Source organism: Chelonoidis abingdonii, chromosome 8, assembly GCF_003597395.2.
Source record: "Chelonoidis abingdonii isolate Lonesome George chromosome 8, CheloAbing_2.0, whole genome shotgun sequence".
NCBI lineage: Eukaryota > Metazoa > Chordata > Testudines > Testudinidae > Chelonoidis > Chelonoidis abingdonii.
Genome location: NC_133776.1, coordinates 104929124 through 104954020, shown reverse-complemented (window position 1 = coordinate 104954020; position 24897 = coordinate 104929124).

Sequence of the window (24897 nt, the reverse complement as noted above, 5' to 3'; positions counted from 1 at the left end):
TGAATGAAGCTACCAGACAGAATCCCTCTGAGACAGACTCAGGGACCCGCCGCCAAATTGCCTCCGAAGAAGAGGCAGTGGTAGAGCTGCCGCCGAAGCGCCGCCGATCGCGGTAGAGCTGTGCCCCTCCGCTTTGCGCGCCTGAGGCAAGTTCCTCACTTGCCTCACCCATGTTACAGCTCTGGGTTACAGCTCCTTTGTTCCAGGTGTAGATGGGCCCTGGCACCCAGAGCAGGAGTTATTGTCAGAGTAGTATTAGATCCTGTGTTTCTACCCATTGACACACAGGCTGGAGAAGTGCATGCAGGAGCTGAATTACATTCTTTTGGTTTAATTTTCCAAACCTGAAAAGAAGAATCGTGGGCATTGACCACGAAATAACTTAGTGATTCAGTGAGTACAGTAGAGACTTTTCTCACTTTCCAGCATAGAAGCTGGCTGAAAGGGATGTCTTTGGAGCAAACTTGGAAGAGTTTTGCTCCCTGTGGAGCAGCAACACCCCTCAGTGTGGCCTTTAGATATGGATTTTAGCAAACTGTGTTTGACTTCAGCAGGAGCTCTGGTGGCCTGAGGACTTCCCTTGGGCCCATTTGTAGTGCCAGGGCTGATTTTAGGAGGTCCTGAGCATGCTCACGTTCAGCTGGAATCAATGGGAGCTGCCGTGCTCAGCACTTCTGAAAAACGGGCCCTAAAATATAGTAGCTTGTAATATTGTTAGTGTCATGTAGTTCCTTTCTGTACCTGAGATATAGGGTGGAAGTGGGTGGCACTATTTGGTTGACTTTTTTTGAGTTATTACTTCTCATTTTTCAGGAACATTGAACAAGTATTTTAAAGTCTGCTTGCGCTGAGTTTAAGGCTTGTCATTGGAATCATGAACTTTGGAAAGCAAAATAAGCTTTTAAATTACAAACTCTTGCATGCCCTTTGGATTTTCTGAAGAGAAGTTAGTGTGACAATTCACCAGGTACAGGTGAATCCGCCTGGATAATATTATAAAACAAGTTACCTGGGATAAATTGATCTTGGGAAAAGTGTGATTCTTAAAGAAACCACAAGAGGGAGACTGTCCTGACATTTTCTCCCTTACACCATTTAGACAAGGAAAGCTCCAATACAAGCCAGAAAGATGTAATTCCTTCTACTAATGAATATTCCAGCCCCTAGAGAGACAAGGTGGATGGGGTAATGTCTTTTATTGGACCTGTGACGGGTTGGATCACAGAACCTCCCTTGGGAGCTGCCAACGGATGTGCCAAGGCTACTTCTGCACCTGCCAGCTTGGGACTTCAGTGCCCTGCCTGGTTTGAGCCAGACTTGCTAGCCTGCTGCAAACCCAGACCCTGGTCTAAATCACATCTCCTAACAGCTGTAGGCTTATCTGAAAGCAGCTAATAGAAGTGTTCCTGTCTTTAACACTCAGGGTATGTCTATACTACCCGCTGGATCGACGGGTAGTAATCCATCTGTTGGGGATCGATTTGTCGCGTCTCGTCTAGATGCGATAAATCGATCTGCGAATCAACACCCGTACTCCACCTCAGCAGGAGGAGTAAGCAGCGTCGATGGCGCCTGACGGGGGAGCCGCAGCAGTCGACTCCCTCCCCTAGTGTAGACCAGCCCTCAGATGCCCAACTCCCAGTGAGGTCTAAACCCAAATAAATCTGTTTTACCCTGTATAAAGCTTATACAGGGTAAACTTTTGCTTGAAGCATAGTCCAGTTACATTATATTCACTCATTAGCATATTTTTATAAAACCATATAGACTGCAGCATCACAGGACCCTTGCCTGTTGGTGAGAGAGACTATCTCCCCCCTTGGTACCTTTTTTCTAGGCATTGTTACTTAAGAAAACCAAAGCAAAACCCAGCATGGTATCTAAAATAACCAGAGAGCAAAGGCTCCTCTCTGTGTGTCATTTGTGCATGGTTAGAATATTAAAATTGAATTTATTTCAAATGTTTTAAGAGAGGCCTTTTTACTTGCATATTGACTGCATGCAGAATTCAGAACTGGTGTGGTGTATTCTTTAAAAACAAGCCCCCACTCTGCTCTTTGTTTAAGAGAGATTCTTATACCGTGCTCATCACCGTAATGTGTGAGCACTGATCTCTGCACAGAACTGGTTCCAGGCTCAATGAAATCTGAACATGGAATCCTTCTGGGTGTACGTTTGACCTCTCCCTGACCCCATTTATTTTGTTCTGGATTTCCTGGCTTCTGCCACGAATAGAGAGGCTCACAAAGAAACTCCGCACTCGATTACTCTCGTGTTCTTGGAACCTGCTTGGACATCCCATTAGCTGGAACATCAGGGCAAGGCCATTCTGAGACATCTGCCTGAAGGTTAGACCAGGGAGGTAACACAGATTCCTAGATTCCAAGGCCAGAAGAGACCATTGTGATCATCTAGTCTGACCTCCAGCGTAAAACAGGCCAGAGACCAGAATAATGGCTAGATCAGATGTTTTAGAAAAAACATGGAGTGTTGATTTAAAAATCATCAGTGGTGGAGACTCTACCATGACCCTTGGCAAATTGTTTCAATGGTCACAGTTACTCTCACTGTGAAAAATTTACACCTTATTTCCAGTCTGAAATTGTTTAGCTTCAACTTCCAGCCATTGGATCGTGTGTAATTTCTTCTGCTAGACTGAAGAGCCCATTATTAAAGATTTGATTCCCATGTAGGTACTTATAAATTGTAATCAAATCACCCCTTAAAAAGAGAAGGTTAAGCTAAACAGACTCAGTCACTGAAGGGATGTTTGTGAATTCTTTAACCATTCTTGTGGTTTTTCTCTGACCCCTCTCCATTTTATCAACATCCTTCTTGAATTGTGGACACCAAAACTGGACATAAGATTTCAGCAGTGGTCACACCAGTGCCAACTAGAGGTAAAATAACCTCTCTACGTCTATTCAAGATTCTTCTGTTTATGCATCCCAGGATCGCATTAGCCCTTTTGGCCAGGAGTCGCACTGGGAGCTCATGTTCAGCTCATTATCCGCCACGATCCCCAGATCTTTTTCAGAGTTGCTGCTTCCCAGGATAGAGTTCTCCATCCTGTAAGTACGGCAGATGTTTTTTGTTGATTGAACCCACACCTGCACAACTTGCATCAACTTTCCTGAGCAGGACAGGACTAGTCACAGAGCCCATCCTCCAGTGTGCAGAGCACGGTGTCCATGAAATGGGCTCAAACTCTTGGATCCTGTCACTCTGTGCATACTGCAGCCCCCGCTGAAGCCCATGGCAGTGGCCTGTGTGCAGTAATGGCAGGTGAGCACTTGCACAAGTTCTAGTACATCAGACTTGCCAGTATCTCACACATGTGACATGGGAATCTGTCTCTGGGAGCCCAGGGGCTCCTTTCCCCCTGCCTTGGTCCTTTCTCCATTCATGGTATAAATTGGCAGCTGAATTGGATATTTTATGGGTTTTCCTTGGTTGAATGTTGTCAAGCATCTGTGATGACAGCCAACGTGTGTCTGCCCAGAGGAGAGAAATGTCACAAGAACCAGGGGTCACCAAATGAAATTAACAGGCAGTGGGTTTAAAACAAACACAAGGAAGTATTTCTTCACACAACACAGTGTCCCTGTGGAACTCCTGGCCAGAGGATGTTGTGAAGGTCAAGACTATAGCAGGGTTAAAAAAAGAACTAGATATGTTTGAACTTAGTGTCACAAGGGTCTATTTTTACGATAGACATGCATCCGAACATGAGTATTTGATATTCCAGTGGATGAAATTTGAGAGTGCTGAACAAAGAGATAATTTGATTCAACTGGCCAAGTTTGCTCCATAATTACCACCTCACACTGTTTTGAAAACAAATGAATATCTACTTTCTAGAGGCTGAATGAATTTGAAAAACAGAATCAAGTACATGTCCCAGAAGGTAAATCTGAGTCTCATTCCTAAGTCCCTACTTGGGCAAAACTCTCCTTTAGTTATTATGTAGCAGAAGCACCCAAAGGCCCCCATGTAGACCAGAGGCTCAATGTCCTAGGCACTGCACCAACTCTAGGAGATCATCCTTTGCCTGATGAGATTTCAGCCTGAGATCCTAGGCCTGCCGCTTTCTTGATCTGCCTGGGTTTCCAAGTGCAGAGACTCTCCATACTCCCCCTCTTGGGGAGTGATTCAGTTTGAGCAGGAACTAACACAGGGTGAAATATATTAACAAAGCTCCAACAGCCACCGCAGTTGGAATCTGAAATGAAACAAGGCAGAGCTCAACACCTGCCATCTGCTTCTCAGCTTGTGCGGTCAAAAAGACAGTTAATGCAAAGTTCCTCTGAGCATCGACAAGTCTCTGGCATTGCTTTGCCAACAGCCTTTAGGAAAGAGGCTCATTTGTTTAAATATTAAGTATGAAGTACAAGCTGATGACATCTGGACTCTGTCCATGGCCTCTGGCATTTCAGAGGGAGAAGCATCCTGACTCAAGTTGAAGAGAAGAGAGCTTGCTTTGCAGGGGCCATGAGCCCTGCTGGCCTGGTCTGAAAAAAACTTTCATTCTGACCCTATGATGTAATTTCCTGATTTCTGTAAATCAAAATGTTAAATGCAAAGACGCAGAGCCATCTGCATGGACCCTGATACATTCACTGTTGTAATCAGTTCCAGACCTGAGTAATAAGTAGCAGCATATGTCAAACAGGGCCATCTCAAAGCAATGTGATAGATTCCTTATTAAATCCAGCCTGTGCAATTCCAGGAACATTTTTCTTTGAAGTGGGACCTACAAAGCTAAAAAGAAAATGCAGCCAAACTCTGTAATATCTACTGAATGCCTGAGGTTTTGGATGGAGGAGGGGACTCTGCACAGAAATCGGCTCAACTATTTCTATGGGATGTTATTTCTCCCCTGTGAATTCTGCAGTGTTTCCCACAGGTCTCCTAGAATGCACCAAGTCTGGTTGCAGCCCAGGCAAGCCATGGTATTTGGGACTGACCAGAATGAGTCATTCTAGGAGAGCTGCCGTGAAGCTGGAAGCACCAATGTGATTTCAGGGGTTGGGCAGAAGGGCAGACTTCTAAACCAGCCTGTGTTTGTGCTGCAAACGCTCACAGCCAAGGCATCCAGCATGTTCATGCTCACTTCTCATTGTGAGCATTGATATAATAGACAAATAACTCAGGGTGACTAAGATACAGAGGTGAATCGATGTAAATCATAAGTTCGTATTAATCCCTGGGTATTTACCATAGCAGCACTAAGCCCTTTCCCCTCTTCCAGGGCTGACACTACTGAGAAGTGCACAGGCAGTATGAGTCATTCACTTTACCCCCCCCAGATTAGTTGGCTGAATTTAGGAAAATGCATTTTGGTTTATTAACACAATTGTGGCTATAAAGCCTGTCCCTGAAGAGCTCTGAATCAGAGTGCAGGGAGCTAATTTAGGAAGTGCTTTTATGTCTGTCTTCTGTAGGCATCTTGCTCCTGATAGGTGGGGGAGGGAGAGAAAGGAGCATTTGGATAGGGCCCGGTCCCTTTCTCAGGTTCCCTCTCCTGCCATCCATCTCCACCCTCTGACAAACAGAGGCTAGGGACACCATTCCTTACCCATCCTGGGTAATAGTCATTAATGGACTTAACCTCCATGAATTCATCTAGTTCTCTTTTAAACCCTGTTATAGTCTCAGCCTTCACAACTTCCTCAGGCAAGGAGTTCCACATGTTGACCGTGCGCTGTGTGAAGAACTTCCTTTTCTTTCTCTCTCTCTCTCACATAGGGTTGGAGGTGTGCACACGACAGTGATAAATAACATTAAGCCATCACAGCTGAATAACCTTAACCCAGCTCTGTTGTTGGTCTCATGCATGGCCCATCACCTGTGTGTCATGGCATAGTATTTATGAATACATCTATCCAATAGGGCCCTGCAATCTGCCCTGCCCCCGCTGATTGCTGCAGGGGGAGGCTTGGTTTCCTTCTATTTCATTGGGCCCAGCACTGGAGTATCAAAGAACCTTGTAAAGTGGAAGAGATCCAGCAAGTGACCCATTGGTGTTGCTCTCCCCACTCTGAAGGGCCCTAGATTCTCAAGGGAGGGGTTCACAAGTTTCTTACCCTCTTGTTTCAGAGGCGAGTGAGCTAGATACTGGGGGATTTCTAATCTGCACACAAGAGGTGAGCAAGGTCAGTTATGGTATGTGGCTCATGATAGGCTGGTGAATGGCAGCAAGGCTTGTCCTTGAGCCATACACGTGAGATTGTCCCCTAGTGCTTGTGTAGAGAATGGGAGGGGACAGTCTCCGGCCTGCATTTGCAGGCAGAGATGTGTGATGTTGGTGTCAGGGGCCCATAACCGATGGGCAGAATGAAGGAAGGGCAGCTAACCAGACGTGTTGCTCATGAGAGATGGCTTCCTTCTCCTGCAAAGTGACGGGTGGCCCAGGAGGGCAAATGTTACAGCAGGGGCATATGGAGACTTCGATCAGAGAAGGGTAGAGTTCACAGGGTCTTTGGCAAACACGCCCTGCTCTTGTCGCTCCTGAGTGAGGAGTGGGGAGAAGATGGTATTTGCATCAAGCACCTTCAGGACGAGGGTGGGCAATTTCATCTTGCACCTAAATGTCCCTGACAGCAGAGTCAGTGAATTGGTGCAGCTGTGCAGCTGCCTGATCGCTTGGCTTCTGGGGGGTGGCGTTGGCTGCGTTTATGGGCCTTTCACCCTGGGTTAGAGGGCAGAACTCAGGCTAACCTGGGCTGAATGGAGCCAGTGGAAGCAAGTGATAAGGCTGGGGTACGTGAGTGGGTGTGGGTTGATGAACGGTGGGGCTGGGGGGATACAGAACTTCCAGGAAGACTTGCAGATAGGAATGGAGGCTGCTTAGTGCCTGGGCAATGGGCAACTAGCCGAAGCAGTGAGGGTGGCAGGGGGTGCAGGGGCATATGAGGAACGTGAAGGTCCTGAGGTTGTGCAGAGCATGGAGCGTGAGTTGCAGTAGTGAATGTGTCCTCTCCCCCGCTCTGCCCCGTGTAGCCATGGCCCCAGCATGCCATAGCTGCATGTCAGGGCTTTGCCTGGTGCCCGCTTGTCCCCGGCGCGTCTCCCTGGGAGGTTCCCTTGGTCTCTATTCACAGAACGTTATCACCCTCCCTGTGGTGGGAAGGGCCTGCTGCCACCTCAGCTGTGCTCACCCTCAGTCAGGAGAGAGTTTGGTTGTGGGAGGGGGCTCAGGACTGGGGCAGGGGGTTGGGGCACAGAAGGGGATGCGGGCTCTGGGGGGGAGTTTGGGTGCGGGAGAGGGCTCAGGACTGGGATGGGGGATTTGGGTGAGGAAGGGGGGAGGGGTGCAGGAGGGAGTTTGGGTGCGGGAGGGGGCTCAGGGCTAGGGCAGGGGGTTGGGGCACAGGAGGAGGTGAGGGGTGCGGGATCTGGGTGGCACTTACCTTGGGCAGCTCCCCAGAAGCAGTGATGTGTCCCTCGGCTCCAAGGTGGAGGCATGGCCAAGTGGCTCTGCATGGTGTGCACTGCCTCCACCCGCAAGCACCGTCCCCGCAGCACTCCTTGGCCATAGTTCCCAGCCAATGGGAGCTGTGGAGTCGGTGCTTGGGGTGGGGGCAGTGTGTGGAGCCCACTTGGGTACGCCTCTGCCATGGAGCCAAGGGACACGTCACTGCTTCTGGGGAGCCACGTGGAGCCAGGTAGGGAGCCTGCCTTAGCCCTGAAGCGCTGCTGACCAGACTTTTAGTGGAGCCGCTGGACTTTTAATGGAAAACTGGACACCTGGCAACCCTAAGGGGACCCCAAGTTAAGCAACATATTAGTGTGTGAACTTGGCATAAAACTTCTCAGGGGCATTGAATGGGAAGAAACAAAGTCACTTCTGTATGTAAAGACAGCAGCGAAAGGCATTAACATGGGGGGAGAGGAGGAAGGTGAAAAGACAGGGCACCTTGGGAGAGCCAGGGGAACAGGGTGAAAAGCTATAGTCCCCAGCAAAGTGAAGCATGGTGCAGACAGGCTAATCTGACCCAACCCAGAAATTCACGTCTAGAGTGAATTCTCTGGGCACGGGTTGGGTTCGCTCACCCACACTCTGAGTCACAACTAAAATGAGATCCATTGAGTACGAATCACTACTGACTGACTGATTTATAGTGCAAGGTTCTTCCAGGAGTGATTTCAAATGCAGATATTTTCTGCGCTGCCTCTTGTGTTGATTGGAGCGAGGTCACTTTGATGCCATGTGGCAGGAGATTGGATTAATTACAAACTGCCTGTACAATGCACTCTCCTTGAAACACAGTGCAGGTTGGGACTTCGTTTAAAACATTAATGGGTTAGACCAATAAATACAAGGAGTCACTAGCAGTTTTTCTGCCCAAACTCGTCCTTGTTTTTCAGTGTGGCTGCAGTATGCACACAGCTGGGGGTTAGGGAATGGATACCTGGTGAATCTGCTGAAACCGGCCTCCAGGAGATGGGGTATTGGCCAAAGGAAGAAAGAGCTGTAGGCTGAGGCTGTATTAAGTTGATGGATCGGTCACAAACGGTAGTGGTGTGTAGATAAAGAGTTAGTGGGTGTGAACCTTACCCTGTTAAGAGATTTGGATTGACTAAGCACATCTCGGGATATCTCTCCCTTTCTTCTGCCCCTGCCTCCTGGCTAAGTGATATTCCATGGGTAGAGGGTTTTGACTGATTTAATTTTGCTGACCTGTTGAATGGTAAAGAATCAGGCCCATGTGCTTCCTTCTCAGCATGAAACTAAAGTTAGGATTTGAAAGGACACGATTTGTGTCACTAAAACAATGCACCATTAGAATTTTTTTCTCTGCAATGTTTCTGTCAACTGTTGCATAATGGCTTTACCATAATCTTTTTATGTCAGTATAATTTTTCAAGGCCATGTTGCTATTTTGCATAAGGCATATTAATGACTCATTGCTTGACAAATAGTTAACATCAGCGCACAGAGAAATTAATATAATACCACTACACATGGAAAGACTTATAAAAAAGGAAAATGTAAAGAACATTATCTCAAATAGTTCCCCTTAGGGTGAGACAATCTATGTGTAACACCGACAGACCCTGGTCGTCATCGGGCGGGATAGAACCTGGGGCCTCCATAGGGCAAACTCATTAATCTCTCTCGCTAAGGGGTCTCGGCGCCCCTAGGTGGGACCTAACACCACACCCAGGAGGTGTGTGGGTTGCACATGCTTTATGCGTGTATAGATTTATTGCTTTATATAAGTACATTAAAATGTGCAGCATTCCAGCAATACCATCTTGCATTTGATACCATCCTGTGGATTACAAATCTGTTCATTTTAATGATGTAGAATTTACACATTCCAATGGCAAAAATATCTTTTTTCTGTCACTGAATATCTTGAGACCATCTGTGCTCTGAAATGTGTAGATATTGGATAGAACCTAAAAGCATTTCCATGAAGCATCTACAGTAAACTCCATGCTCTTTTACTACCGTGGCATACAGTTTGTCAGCTTAAGAACATCAACCCATTTTCCCCTTAAAATATGATAATTTATGCACTATTTACATACTGAAGATTTCCCTTAACTACTTTTCAACTAAGAAACCTATAATGAGCCCAAACCATAAAAATCCTACTTACTGGTTATAGGTATGACTGTCTAGGAGCACATCTTTTTATGCAAGGGATGTGGTCTGCTTTATGTTGCTTTTAAATAAAGACTTAAATATCAGATCTCTACCAGTATTAGTACAGTATAGGGAATGTTTTGTTATAGGTTAATCAGGCATAATTGGAGCCACTTGACAGTGAATACTGGCTCAGCAGGGACAAGAGTCGCATGTGTTCACCTGACTGTAATATTGTTCTTATTCAGCCAGCAGAAACCAAGCTCTCAAGCAAAGGAGTCTCACTGTGGTAACAATTACTATATGGAGCAAACACAGCCCCATACCATCTGTCTAAAAACCCAAGAGGTCAATAAAGTAGCCTGGAACAAGCTCCATCCTGCTGAGACTGCCTATGCTGCAAGTCCTAGTAGGATAGAGATACAATTGTAGCTACTTTGGAACAGGAAATAAAGAAGAGGAAGGGTTTCTCCCTGCACAGAGGGCAGATCTTATCCGTCCCTGTGGCCAGAAGTCTTGTCGGCCAAAGTCAGCTAGGAAGGTCATTTGGTCCCAGGTGGGAAACAGATGGAGAAAGTGCCTAACTGCAGCTGATTTACCCCATGGCACATGCTGTTTTTTCTCCAGCTGGCTGTACCAAAGGGGCAGTGGGCAGGCTGCTGTCCTCACCTGATATTTGGTTTCTCTCTTCCCCCCGATAGCCTGGGATAAAGTTACGGTGACGGCATGGGCTCTTTTACGTTCTCTGTAGTAAAGGAAATGTTGAGGCAATGTGTGTGCTGGTCGATTGCCCTAGGTGTGGTTCTGGATCCGGGGAACCATTGGACTGAGCAATGAGTAAGGCTGGTGTAAGCCGGTCGGTTCGGGCCTCGTCCCCCTCAGGTGCGGCGGAGAGCCAGGGCGCCTCCTTCTCTGCAGCGAGACGGGTTCCCACCGGTCCTGTACTCAAGAGTCGAGCAAATGCGATCTATGGGCCTGGCCCTTGGGCAGGGCGGGCACCGAACAGTTCAGGCTCTGGCCCTTTGGGGCAGGGCAGAGCGGTAACAAAGTCTAGGGGCCCCGGCCCTCAGGCAGGGCGGGGCACCAAACAGTTCAGGCTCTGGCCCTTTGGGGCAGGGCAGAGCGGTAACAAAGTCTAGGGGCCCTGGCCCTCAGGCAGGGCAGGCACCGAACAGTTCAGGCTCTGGCCCTTTGGGGCAGGGCAGAGCGGTAACAAAGTCTAGGGGCCCCGGCCCTCAGGCAGGGCAGGGCACCAAACAGTTCAGGCTCTGGCCCTTTGGGGCAGGGCAGGGCGGTAACAAAGTCTAGGGGCCCTGGCCCTCAGGCAGGGCAGGCACCAAACAGTTCAGGCTCTGGCTCTTTGGGGCAGGGCAGAGCAGTAACAAAGTCTAGGGGCCCCGGCCCTCAGGCAGGGCAGGCAACAAAGAAACCGTAGCTCAGCTCAGGGGTTCTGGGTGAAGGGGGGATTCTGCCAGCTGGTTACGGGTGGCAGGGGGAGCACAGGCCCACCCACTCCTTTGCGTTCCAGCCCGGGGCCCTGGTAGCGGTGGTCGCCGCTAAGGTGGTCAGTGGGGCTCCCGACCGGAACACACGGCCATAGGCTCGGGGCCTTCTACGGCCTGGCTGTTGTCAGCCGCCCCTGGGCTACTTCCAACATCCCCCTCCCCCGGTACCTGTCCTCCATCGGCGTAATTCGGCGGGTCCCAGACCATAGGTTCCTCAGAGAACTGCAGGGGAGCAGGCTCTGGCGGCTCCTCCGGCCAACGGGCGCAGGGTAGTTCAGGCTGAGGGTCCTCAGGATACCCGGCATGAGGCAGGTCCGGCCAGCCCTCCTTTGGATGCCGGGCCGGCGGCAGGGCTGGACAGCGCTCCTCTGGATAGTAAGCACAAGGCAAGCTGGACCGAGCAGGAGCTAGGGCCTCCACGTCCGTGCTCTTCGGCATCCTGGGCTTAATTGAGCTCTGGGCCCTGGCTTTTATACTTCCTGTACCGCCCCTTGACTTCTGGGGGGCGGGAACAGGCGGTACTGGCTCCGTCCATGGAGGTGCCTGCTCTGGCTCTTCCCCCTCAGGTGCGGCGGGGAGCCAGGGCGCCTCCTTACAGCTGGATAAACCTGATTGTTTGTTTGTCTGAAGGAACATGACTCAGTCTCCTCCTCTGGAATGGGGCTGATTGTGTGGGGTCCAGCGTGCTTCTGGAGCACACTTCTGAACATCTCAAGAGCCTGGGGGGGAGGATGCTGGGCGGGGAGCTCAGGAAGTTTCTTGTTGGAGTATGTCTTCGAACATGCAAGTAGGGTATCCTATGTCTTCAGACACAACCAACGGACACACAAGAATACATGGAGACTGGAGTCTTTGGCTATGGTTGTGTGTTTATTGTAGCAGAAGCTCAACTACACCCTGCAGAATCATAGCTGTACCACACTCGTTCTCTCCCCCACATCCGGAGGACTGAGCACTGAGATCCTTTTGCATTTTCCCTCCCCCTCTCCAGGTGGGCAGTTCTGGTCTCGGCCCAATAATTGCCCTCTAATTTCCCTGCTAAATTCCCTGCCCTGTTTATGTTTCCCCTCGCTCATCACCATTGTAGCCATATAAAGGGTTGTATTGAGCACTTGGCTGTCTGTCAGTGAACACCTGCAAGCTTGTGGTTCTGGGGTTTTCCATGTGCGTCTCTGCCAGCACCTACCAGGTAGACTCGATGTAACTGCCCACGTGTCTAGCTTTTTAGAAGGATGTTGGAGTGTTCAGAAGGCAAAGGAAAAGGTGACATCATGATCTCAGTCCTGTGCGGCTGGAAGTGGCATCCTGGGAATGGGTCAGTAAGTTGCTGCACTTTCCTTTGTCATTGTAGCCTGATGGTGGTTTCCTTGGACTGCCACAGGCATTACAATACATGCGCATCAAAGAGCTCATTGGCTTCTAAGAGAGGAGTCTGATGGCTTGTGCTGGTGACGCAGAAGGAGCCGAAGGACTTCCTGAGGTGGGATAATGAACAGTGTTTTCTGCCCTTGTAGTATGGCCTAGAATGTCTGAGCCACACGGCATCGTCTCTCAAAGCTGCATCAAGGAGCCAGCAGCAGTCACAGCAAACAAGTGACTTCCCTTCTTAACATAACCGAGTTATTGCTGGCTTTATGTTCGGAATGGGATTCCCTAATGAATTTTCTAAGCCTTATGTCTCAGTCAAGATACATTTACCATTGTCAGCTGATGGTAGTGGACAAATATCGCTGGTGGCACATGTCCCATCCCATCGACTTCAAAGATGAGCATTGAGGGTAGGCTGAGCTCATCTGAGTCTAAAGAGTCTAACCCTCTTAAGAACATAAGAATGGCCATACTCGGTCAGACCAAAGGTCCATCATGTCCTGTATCCTGTCCTCTGACAGTGGCCAATGCCAGATGCCTCAAAGGGAATGAACAGACAGGTTATCATCAAGTGACACATCCCCTATCACCCAATCCCAGCTTCTGGCAAATAGAGGCTAGGGACACCATTCCTGCCCATTCTGGCTAATAGCCATCTTCCATGAACCTTTTGAACCCCGTTATAGTATTGGCCTTCATAACACCTTATGGCAAGGAGTTTCCGAGGTTGACAATGTGTTGCGTGAAATAATACATTCTTGTGTTTGTTTTAAACCTGCTACCTATTAATTTCATTTGGTGGGCCCTTGTTCTTGTATTATGAGGAGTAAATAACACTTCCTTATTTACTTTCTCCACACCACTCATGGTTTTATAGACCTCTATCATATCCTCCCTTAGTTGCCTCTTTTCCAAGCTGAAAAGTCTCAGTCTTATTAATCTCTTGTGACAAAGTTCCTCCTCTACATTGGTGTGTCCTGCGCTTATTGGCAGATTTGCTCACCTCAGTGATCTTCCCCACAGTCTGGGTCAACTTCTCCTGTGTCTGATCAGGAGTTGGGAGATTTGGGGGGAACCCGGGCCCGCCCTCTGCTCCAGGTTCCAGCCCAGGGCCCTGTGGATCGCAGCTGTCTATAGTGCCTCTTGTAACAGCTGCATGACAGCTACAATCCCGGGTACTTTACCCCAATGGCCCTCCAAACACCTTCTTTATCCTCACATGCACTTCCTCTTCTGGTTTCCCGCTTCCTGACTGGTGTGAGCTCTTTTTAAACCCAGGTGCCCTGATTAGCCTGCCTTGATTGGCTGCAGGTAATCTAATCAGTCTGTTTGCCTTATTTGGTTCTAGCAGGTTCCTGTTTACTCTAGTGCAGCTCTGTCCGGACTCACAGATCGTGCCACTCTTGGCCCTGTGCAGTCCATGGGTGGTGCCCTTTTAGTGAGACAGCCCTTCTCGGGGTCCACTCTCTCTCGGGGTCAGGCCCTCCACCTCCTGGAGCCGCATCTCTCTGAGCCTTAGCACGTCTGTCTCTGCCATGGGCCCCTCCGCGAGTCCATGCACTCTGGACCCCTGGGCCTCTTCACCCCCGAGGGGCTGATGCAACCCTGTTGTCTAGACCAGAGTGACTCTCAGCCAGCATAAACAGGAGGGTTTATTGAGAGTTGAACACAGCACAGGAAACTCTCAGGGCCTCAGGCCTGGCTCTCACAATAACAGCACATCCCTGTCTCTCTGCATCCAGGTGGGCTCTGCCTGCTTCCTCACCAGCTCAAACCCCGTGCTTCCCAGCTGGGTCTCTGATATCCGCGGCCTCAAGCCCCGCCTCAGTCCATTGTCTTCTCTCTAGGTAAACACAGGGTCTAAACAGGAAGGCCTGAGTCCCCTCTCCTCGCAGCTCTCCTCTGGGGGAACGGCTGATCAGGTCACGGGTCCTCTCTCTGCAGCCCATTGTCGTCCACTGGCCAGAACTGGTTGTGTCTCCTGGGCCGGGGTCCCGAGTCCCTCTCCGGTCCTCTGTAACAACAAACTCCCTCTCCTCTCACCTCGTTAAACCAGTAACACCCAGGGACATTGAGTCCCACCCCCTGTGCATGCAAACCCTGGAAAACACAGAAAACCCCAAGAAAAAACCCCCACTGCGTCACAAGCTCCTGCTCTGGTCACTCAGGGAACAGAAAACTACTCATCCAGTGACCAGTATATTTGCCCTCTACCAGACTCCTGTACCCCACTGGTTTGGATCTGTCACACTCTCCTCATGCGGAAGCTGTTCCATACCCCTAATCATTTTTGTTGCCCTTTTCTGAATCTTTTCCAGTTCCAATATATCTTTTTTGAGATGGAGCGACCACATCTGCACACAGTATTAAGATGTGGGTGTACCATGGATTTATACAGAAGCAATATGATATTTTCTGTCTTTTATTATATATCCCTTTCTTAATGATGCCCAATATTCTGTTTGCTTTTTTGACTGCTGCTGCACATTGAGTGGATGTTTTCAGAGAACTATCCACGGTAACTCCAAGATCTTTCTTGAGTGGTAACAGGTAATTCAGACCCCATCATTTTATATGTATAGTTGGGATTATGTTTTCCAATGTGCATCACTTTGCATTTATCAACATTAAATTTCATCTGCTATTTTGTTGTCCAGTCACCCAGTTTTGTGCTTAAATAATAACAACGCAGAACAGGGGTTAGGCGTGAACCTGCATGCAGGTCCCCCAGCGTTACTGAGGAGCCAACCAGATATTGTCTATGTTCTAACAGGTTCTGCACAAATATACACTTGATATTTTCCCCCTTAACTGAGTGTCCTCTCTGCAATACATACTTTTTAATTTAAAAAAGATTGAGGGAAGTGAATGACAAAGTTCAGAATACATTTGCAAGTATATTAATTAAAACCACCACCAAATGTACTTGCAAGCTGTGCAGGCCCCATCGTAGCAACTAGAAGATTTTTCCAGTGTGTGTTTAGTTGCTTGTACTGTTATAACTCACACATACAATAATAATCAAATATTGCCACATCTCTGGTACCAAACATCACTCCCTGCTTGGAGATTCCAGAAATATATAATCATAAAGTGATAAGATGAAGACAGATTGTTACAAATTGGAGTTCATGTGCTCTTGTTAGTTTCTGACAAAAACTTAATTTTATTTCAGTGAGTTTTGCTGTTACCCTTTGATTTCAATGGTTAGTGGCCGGGATTCTCAAAGGAGGTTGAGTGTTAAGCATTGGCACCTAAGTCCCTTAGGCTCCTTTTTAACAATAGTAACCTAAGATTTTCGAAGGGGAGGAAAATCCCTTGGTGCTAATGGGAAAAACATCTCCTGGGTCTCTTCCATAGATAACTGTTAGTAGTGTGTGTGTGTGTGTGTGTGTTCCAGTCCCCCCTGTTCAGGGTATGCAAAAGGAAAAATCCAGTACTGTCAGGTCTCTTGGTGCCTGCTAGGGCTTCGGGGCTCTCTTTAGCCTCAGGGAATAGGGTCTGGACCCCTGTGTATTCAGGGCCGTCCCCAGCTGGATTCCATGCCGAGGGTTAGACGCTTTTTGCTGTCCCACCTTTAGGGGTTGGTAGGGGAGCCCGGGCCCACCCTCTCCACTGGGCTCTGATGCAGGGCCCCATGCTGGGAAGCTAAGTTCTGCATCTTAGGGTGCTAAGCAGCTGCCTGCCTGGGTCACTTTCTGCTGGAGCTCTCCTGTTCCCCCAGAGGCTAAATTGAAAGAAATGAGCAGAAAATAAAGTTTCTGACCTTCCTAAACAGTTGCTAGTCTCTGCTTTGAGGGCTTGGCCGGGTCACTGTGATCAGGTCTCAAGCAGTAAAAACTCCTGGGCAGTTACCTCCCCTGAGCTCAGAGTACAGGGCTGTTCCCTTCCACTGCCTGCCCCCTTCTGAGCTGCTCCCCTGCCCGTTCTGAGCACCACCTCCAGCTTGTGTGGGTTTTCCAGATGCAGGGTATGAGAGTGCCTGGGCTTCTTTGCAGGAGCGGCTCCTTAACCCCTTGTTCTTCAGTGTGGGGTTTGTACACCCCATCACAGGTGCAAGTGCAATTTTTAAAGGAACCCAAACACAATCTCATTTTCCGTATCTGTAACTCACACACAGTATAATTTAAAATAAACTCCTGGGGCCCTATCTGTCCCTAGGGAAACACTAAATATATCATGCTCTGGATGGAGGAGTATAACTTCTGGATGGTCTCCAACCATTGGATGATCCATGTGTCTGGCAATAGCTACTGGAGGTTTGTGCAGCCACAGCTAGTGGGGAGGTACCTCAGAGGAACAGGCGTATTTCTCTGGCTGTCAGTGAACCTGTTCCCTGCACAGCACCTGTGGGTCAGCATCCACAAAGGGTCCTTTGGCTAAGAGAAACTAGTCAGTAAGACTCCAGCATTTGGAAACTGTAAGCCTGCATCAAAATGCTTTGTGTAGAGGAGAGTTGGGAGCAGTGATGTTGAAGTTACAGGAACAGCTGTACAGGTTGGAAAATGAACGGCTAGTTTTGTGACAAATTCTGGAGCTATTCTTCTTTGGAAGAGCTCGAAGTGGACTCACTTGCTAAATATTTTTCACAGAAATTTTTATCAAACCTTATCAAAATGGTTATTAAAACTTCATTTTCTGGGTAAGCAAAGTGGTGAAAATCAGCCAACCAACACTTTATATAATGGTTTCAGTAAAATGTCCTATAATTTCAGTGTAAACTGTCATTACATTTTTGGAAAAAAATAATAATTTCATTTTAAAAAAAGGTGCCATGTGAGACTTCGTGAAATCTCTTTGAAATGGTATCAGAGCAAACTGGTCTCAGTGGAAATACTCCCACAGGCTGGAGATCCACACTAGCAGTTCTGTGCTGCCATTCTCAGTACGGAAAGAGAATAATTTAGGATAAACTATTTTTAACATGAGAAGGTAATTATAAGTGTAGTCTAATAAAAGCTAAGAGAAAATTATACTTCTGGTTAGAGTGTGGGCTGGATTCAACATCCAGAATCCATTACTGTGTCCCCTCTGGGATTTGTACTGAAAATTTGTATTTTAATCACTTGCTTTTAATTGTACAGTAGCCAGTTGTGGGGGCAATGAAATCACACTAAAATATCCTCCAAATCCCAGAATTACCCATGCCTAACACATTCACTGCAGGTAACTACGTTAGTCCGAAGTAGGTGTTTGGAAGAGCCGTTGTCTCAGAGCCCACGGGCCTAGAACTGGGGTCTGCAGGATTTAAGGCCTGGGTGGGGATGCCACTGAGAGGCTGAGCCCTGCAGCAAGTCCTGTCCTAAGGGACATGAGTGACAGCACTCTGTGATTGGCTAGCTCTCCCCATAGAAAGCAGGAAGCCATTTCTGGGAGTTGTCCAGGAAACACAGGCCCTTTGGTGTGCTTAGACCCTGCTCTTCGCTACTCACTCTGATGCCAGCTCCTGACCCTCATCCTGGTTTACTATCTTCGGCTTAAGACCTTTGCTGACCCTGGTGAAAGAGCCTGGCCCATCACAACTCCAATTCTCATCTCTCACTGTCAGTTTGGTAACAGACTGGGCTTTGGAGTTTTGACCTGGCCTGGTCCGACACCTTCAAGTAAGCAGCTCATTCCATGCCTCCAGATACCCACAACCCAGCTATGCCGTAGAGGCCTACTGTGTAGATAACAATTGAAGCAGTACTTTCCCCACATGTTGGCAGGGCATTGTCCATTCTGTCACTTGGCCAGGATGGCTCTTAACTATAATAATTTGCTACAATGTGCAATGTCCATACCCATAAGATGAAGTCAGATTTTGTGTGTTTCATGGTTGTGAAATTATGGCTTCCTATAAATAAAGATAGGTACGAAACTATGGAAAATTTTTATTTTATTATTGCAGTAGCACGTAGAGACCCAGTCAGGAACCAGAGTGCCATTGCTCTGTGCACTGGACACATGTAAAAATAGAGTCCCTGCCCCAAAGAACTTGTGATCTAAAGGTATGATGAGGCAACATTGCATCCATAGTGAACAGATGTGCCATTTAGCACTGAAAAGCATCATTTCTTTGAATCTGGCCTTCTGGATCAGGTAGATGTCTGTCTAAATGCTCTTGAACAATGATTTTGTAGTGTAAAATCCGCACATCATTGAGGGACTGATGTTGCAAGAAGCAAAAGATAGGAATAAGTGGTCAGTTTTTACAATAGAGAGTGGAAAATACCAGGGTCCCCCAAAGATCTGTACTGAGACCAGTGCTGTTCAACATATTTATAAATGATCTGGAAAAAGAGGGTGAGCAGTGAGGTAGTGATGTTTGTAGATGATACAAAATTACTCAAGACAGTTAAGTCCAAAGCTGAAGTTTACAAAGGGATCTCCCAAATACATTGGCAACTCATCTATTTTATCCTCACCCATAACAATTTTATATTCAACAACAAACATTTTGTCCAAACATGGGAACAGCCGGGGTAGTAGAACGGCTCCCCCCTATGCCAACCTCTTTGTGGGCCCCCTTGAAGAAGAATTTCTGGACCAATGCACCATGAAACCAATGTTATGCCTGGGATATATAGATAACTTTTTCATCCTCTGGACAGATGGCTTAAGCTCCCTCATAGATTTCCACCAGAAATTCAACAACCACCACCCATTCATTGAACTCTTTCCGGAACACTCCCACACTTGCATCAGCTTCCTGGACAGTGTGATCAGCTTCGACAATGGAATCCTTCAGATAAGTGCATACAAGAAACCCAGGGCCAGCGCTAGGATTTCTGACGCCCTAGGCGCCCGGACATTTTGCCGCCCCCCACGCAGGTCTCGCGGCTCCGGCGGATGTGCCGCAGGCATGCCTGCGGCAGTCACCGGAAGCCGCGGCTCCCTGACCTGGGGGAGGGGAGCGCCCCGGGCTGCCGGACCGCCGCGGCGGCTCCCTGACCGGGGAGCGCCCCGGGGCGCGCCCCGGGCTGCCGGACGCCGCGGCGCCTCCCTGACCCGGGGGACGCCCTGGGTGGCTGGGCTCTGCGGCGGCTTCCTGACCCGGGGCGCCCTGGGGCTCCCGCGGCTGTGTGCTGACCCCGGGGGCGCTCTAAGCTGCCGGGCTGCAGGCAGCTGCTGCCGCCGGCAGCTCAGACTACGCAGCGGCCGCTGCGACCATTTAAAAAATTTGGGGGGGGCGCTGCTTTTTGGCGCCCCCAAATCTTGGCATCCTAGGCAACCGCCTAGTTCGCCTAAATGGTTGCACTGGCCCTGAAGAAACCCACCGGTCACCACACCTATTTTCACAGATCCAGTAACCACCCCAAACACACCAAGAGATCTGTTACTACAGCCAGGCACTCAGATACCACAGAGAATATGCTTTGAGGAGAGTGTCTGGGACATACACCTTAAAACACTTAAAACTGCCTTCACCAAAAAAGGACACTCCACCAGGGAAGTAGACCACATCATGGAATAGTCCACTCAAATGCCCCAGGAAAACCTGCTTCAGTACAGAAATCAAATCCCATCTGAACTCATACCCCTAGTTGTCACTTACCACTCCACACTGGAGCCCATACGAGGTATCATCAAATAGCTACAACCCACACTCAGTGGGGACCCTATCCTGATAGAAATCTTTCCTGAACCCCCACTTCAGGCCTACAAACAACCCCTCAACCTCTCCAACCCCATCATCACAAGCAAGCACTCCACAGACCAGGACAGATCAACTCAAAATGGCACCAGACCCTGCCAAAACAACAGACGCAAAACCTGCAGACATATTTCCACTGGTACAATGATCAACACCCCTCACAACACACCTTTCAAGATCCATGGGTCCTACATATCCTTATCCCAGCATGTTGGGTACGTTATCCAGTGCACTCAATGCCCTGATAACAACTACGACTGCAGAGGTATTAATGGACCACTCTGTCTTGAATGGTCCCTTACAATATGTGCTAACTCTTTAATGCTAATCAATCTGTTCCACCTGGCATTTAGCTGTGATGCTGGGAGTTCCTTCCCAGACCTGAAGAATTGCTCTGTGTAGCTCGAAAATAATGCACATTGGAAAATATATTTCCCAACTAACCATACAAAATGATGGGATCTAGATTAGCTGTGTTATGTATTCTCAGGGTTGATGACTATTTTGCCAGGTATAAAAAGGCACGTACAACTCTGGGGTAGGAGCTAGGAAGAGGTGTGTGTGTGTGTGTGTGTGTGTGTGTGTGTGTGTGTGTAAGAGGTAGCATAGGAATTTTGTTGCACACAACTCTGCATCGTAGTAGGTGAAGGAATATTTTGTTTTTCACATTAAACAGAAATATATAATACAAAATACATAATTAAGAAATAGTTGTTTTGGCTACTTGTTTGTTTGCTCTTTCCATATAGAAATAGTCCAGCTGCCTCAACAAATACACCTGTGGAGTAATTTTTAAATAGGCAGGTTAAACATCATTTTAGTTGTTGAAGCATCAATAAAACATGTGAGAAGCAGATGACTCAATAAAAGCATCCGTCATGTTGGAGAGAAAGCGCTAGGGGAAAACAGAAGAGTCGTAACAATGACGTGGCTGAGTCTGTCATTAAAGCAATGGGATGGGAAGAGCCAAATCCATTCAAACCTGCTGACAAATGCTGGGCTTTTTAATCAGCTGGCGATTGTTCCTACGCTATTTGGCTCTCTATTGTATTGGTGTGAATCCATTAAGGATGAAACTCACTCCAGTGCCATTCACAAGGCTGAGTGGGCTGCTGATGCCCAGAACAAACCCTAAGTGGCTCTCCAGGGTAAGACCCTGCAGACTTTCTTGTCCAATATGAACTGATCTTAGGCACGGATGCAGATAATTTTGTCTGTTCTGCAGTTGTCCGTTGAATCCAATTAACTTTTTCCATAATGGTTTCAAATGCTAAAGAAAGAATCCAACTGGAGAAAATGTGGTGCATGGCTGGGAGGAGACTAAGTATCTTGGAAGCCAGTCATTGGTCACTTTGCCCAGCAAGTTTGAACAGCAGAGTGAAGTGATTGGTGCAGATTATCAAATGCTTTGTTGTTGTTGTTGTTTGTATTACTGCAGAAACCAGATTTCTCAGCCCAGTTCCATGTAGTTTAATAGTCGATACTTCTATTGAACTCCAATATGTGCTCTGTGGATGGCTTTCGCTACTTTGGAATTAATTCCCCGTGGCCATATGCTGTGGCCACCATTCATTTTCTTGACACAGAATGAGAGACGGGCTCTGCCCCAAGGAGTGGATTGTGTACAACAGAGAAGGAAAAAGGAGGGATTATTTCCCCCATGGAACAGATAGGGGGGCTGATGCACAGAGGTGAAATGACTAACCCAACGTGACGGCCTTGGCCATGCAGGGAGAGGTACCCCAGTCTCTGGCGTCCCAGTCCTGAGCCTGAACCATCAGACTGATCTAATGTTCCTCACTTTGATCCTACAACCATATGGGAGGCTCGCCCCTAAACTTCTGCAGTGCCAGGATAGAGCTGGGGGCAGCAAAACAAACTCTGCCTTTGGTTGCTGGTAGGACAGAAGTCCTGAGTCTCCAGTGCATAATCAGTCATGAAAATAAATGCTATGTAATGTGACTGTATTGGGCGGCATTGATTAGCTTGAATTGCAAACGATGTACTTTGGGCCAAGTCCCATGTAGCAGTTCTGTAGTCCTGTGCAGGAGCACACGCTATACAGCCAATCAGTTATTTATTTGCTGATAAGAACATAGGCAGGAACGTGCTTTTCATTTTACGTTGAACCCAGTTGAGGTCACCCCTGAAGCCTCCAACATGTTCTACGTGCATTTTGAGGATGTTTTCTATGGCTAACAGATCCTCCAGTCGGGCCGAGCTGCACTGGAGTGCAGGAGCTGAGGAAAGGAGGGCAAGGCAGAGAAATAGGCTTCCATCACTCTGTTTCCACTTGAGTGACTGAACATAAGTTATATTAAATGCCTTAAGAGTGCCCTGACATCATCCATTCAGAAATTCTACTTGACACTTTGGCTACATCTCCGCTCGGAGCTGGGGGGTGATCCCGGCTTGTGGAGACAGCTTCACGCTAGCTCCCATCGAATAGTGCACGAAAAGGAGTCAGTAGCTGTGATAGTGCAAGCAGTGGCTTGGGTTCACTGCCTGAATAGGTGCCCATGGGGTCCAGATGGGTTTGTACTCAGGGCCTCTAGCCTCTCCTGCTGCTCGCTGCAGCCCAGAGTCCTGTGGCTAGACTGCTACTTTTAGTGTGCTAGCTTCATGAGCCATGGGGTTGGGGCTGGGAATGAGCTCCCACTATCGACATACCTTTAGCTTTTAAAGGATATTACCATATAATTTCTTGGTCTGTGCTGTGGAGGTTGGTAGCCATCCTTATGGTCGAGCTCGAGTCTATTGTGTGCATTCTAGAGAAATGGAGATGAAGCAATTGAATCACAAGAGAGGTGCCAAATCATACGGGGTGTTTGTGGGGAAACTGGGGATAGAAGCCAGCTCTTCAGATTAGAGCTGGTTGGAAAATTGTTTTTACCCATGGGGGGAAAAAAGATTGAAATTTTATACAGAAAATTTTGAATTCTTTTTCCATGTAAAAAATGAAAACTCAACTTTTTGGCTGAAAACTGAAAATTTCAGTGTGGAAGTGTCACTATAGTGCTTCATGGGAGTTGTGGTTCAGTGCCTCATGCCCTTATTCTCCTCTTTGGGTGGGGCTCCCTGGAGATAGACTATATATCCCATGATGCACTAGGGTTGCCTCTCCCCTCTTGCTGAGCTGCCACAGTGCCTGGTGGAATCATTAACTTTTGACCAGCCCTACCTCAGACATACAATGTTCGTTTAACTGCATGCCACCATTGGAAATATTGCTCCTGCAAGTGGTGATGCTAAGAATTTAATCACAACATCAGACCAGTTGGTCATTTCAGGAGTTTCGATAAAGGCATCAAACATGGTGGCTTATTTTGAGAAAGTCTGGGGAAAGTGTAAATTATCCAGTGGGACTTGCTGCATATACATCTATATTACTGTATTTTTCAATTGCTTGTATAGAGTACTGGACAAAGAGATGCTCACCAGCAACTGTTCCAACCATCTAGAAAGGAGTCGTCGTATTTGTTTCAGAAAAGGGACTTCCTTTATTATAGCAGAGGATAGAAGCAGAGATCTCCTCTAGCTATTGTTTGGATTTAGTTAATTACCTGATATGTTTTTCCTTAAGGATAACCAGGCAGAGACAGGTCTATAACAATGTAAGTGGTATAACGGAGGACACTAAATTGTAAACAAATATGCTTGCAGATCATTTATGTATTGACAAAAATGAAGCATCCTGCTTTTAGGTTGACTGGGTGGTGTCCCCTCAAACATTCTGGACCCATGGTGCTTGTTGCAGCATCCTTTTATACATTTTATTAAAACACTTAAAATCAAGAGACGAGATCACAAAGTTAAAGCTACTCTTGATAGCATTAAACTAAATTGAGAGTAAAGCTCTCCAAATGTTCAGTCATGACACTAAACTGGGAGGAGTGGTATAGATACGCTGGAGGGTAGGGATAGGATACAGAGGGATCTAGACAAATTAGAGGATTAGGCCAAAAGAAATCTGATGAGGTTCAACAAGGACAAGTGCAGAGTCCTGCACTTAGGATGGAAGAATCCCATGCACTGCTCCAGACTAGGGACCGAGTGGCTAGGCAGCAGTTCTGCAGAAAAGGACCTAGGGGTTACAGTGGACAAAAAGCTGGATATGAGTCAACAAGTGCCTCCTTGTGCCAGAGGCTAATGGCATTTTGGGCTGTATATAGTAGGGCAATGCCCCATTGAGGACATGATCATTCCCTTCTATTCAACAGCGGTGAGGCCTCATCTGGAGTACTGTGTCCAGTTTTGGGCCCCGCACTACAAGAAGGATGTGCAAAATTGGAAAGAGTCCAATGGAAGGCAAAAAAAATGGTTAGGGGCTGAGCACATGACTTATGAGGAGAGGCTAGGGAACTGGGATTGTTTAGTCTGCAGAAGAAGAAGAATGAGGGGGATTGATAAGCTGCTTTCAACTACCTGAAAGTGGATCCAAAGAGGAAGATCTAGACTGTTCTCAGTGGTGGCAGATGATAGAACGGAGTAATGGTCTCAAGTTGTAGTGGAAGAGGTTTAGGTTGGATTTAGGAACACTATTTTCACTAGGGGGTGGTGAAGCGCTGGAATGGGTTACCTAGGGAGGTGGTGGAACCTCCTTCCTTAGAGGTTTTCAAGGTTCAGGCTTGACAAAGCCCTGGCTGGGTTGGATTTAGTGTGGTGTTGGCTGCTTTGAGCAGGGAGTTTGTCATGAATCTTTCCCCAATCTGAAACCTTAGAGTTCAAAAATGGGTACGATGAATTCTCTAAGCTTAATTACCAGCTTAGATCTGATAAGTGCCACCACC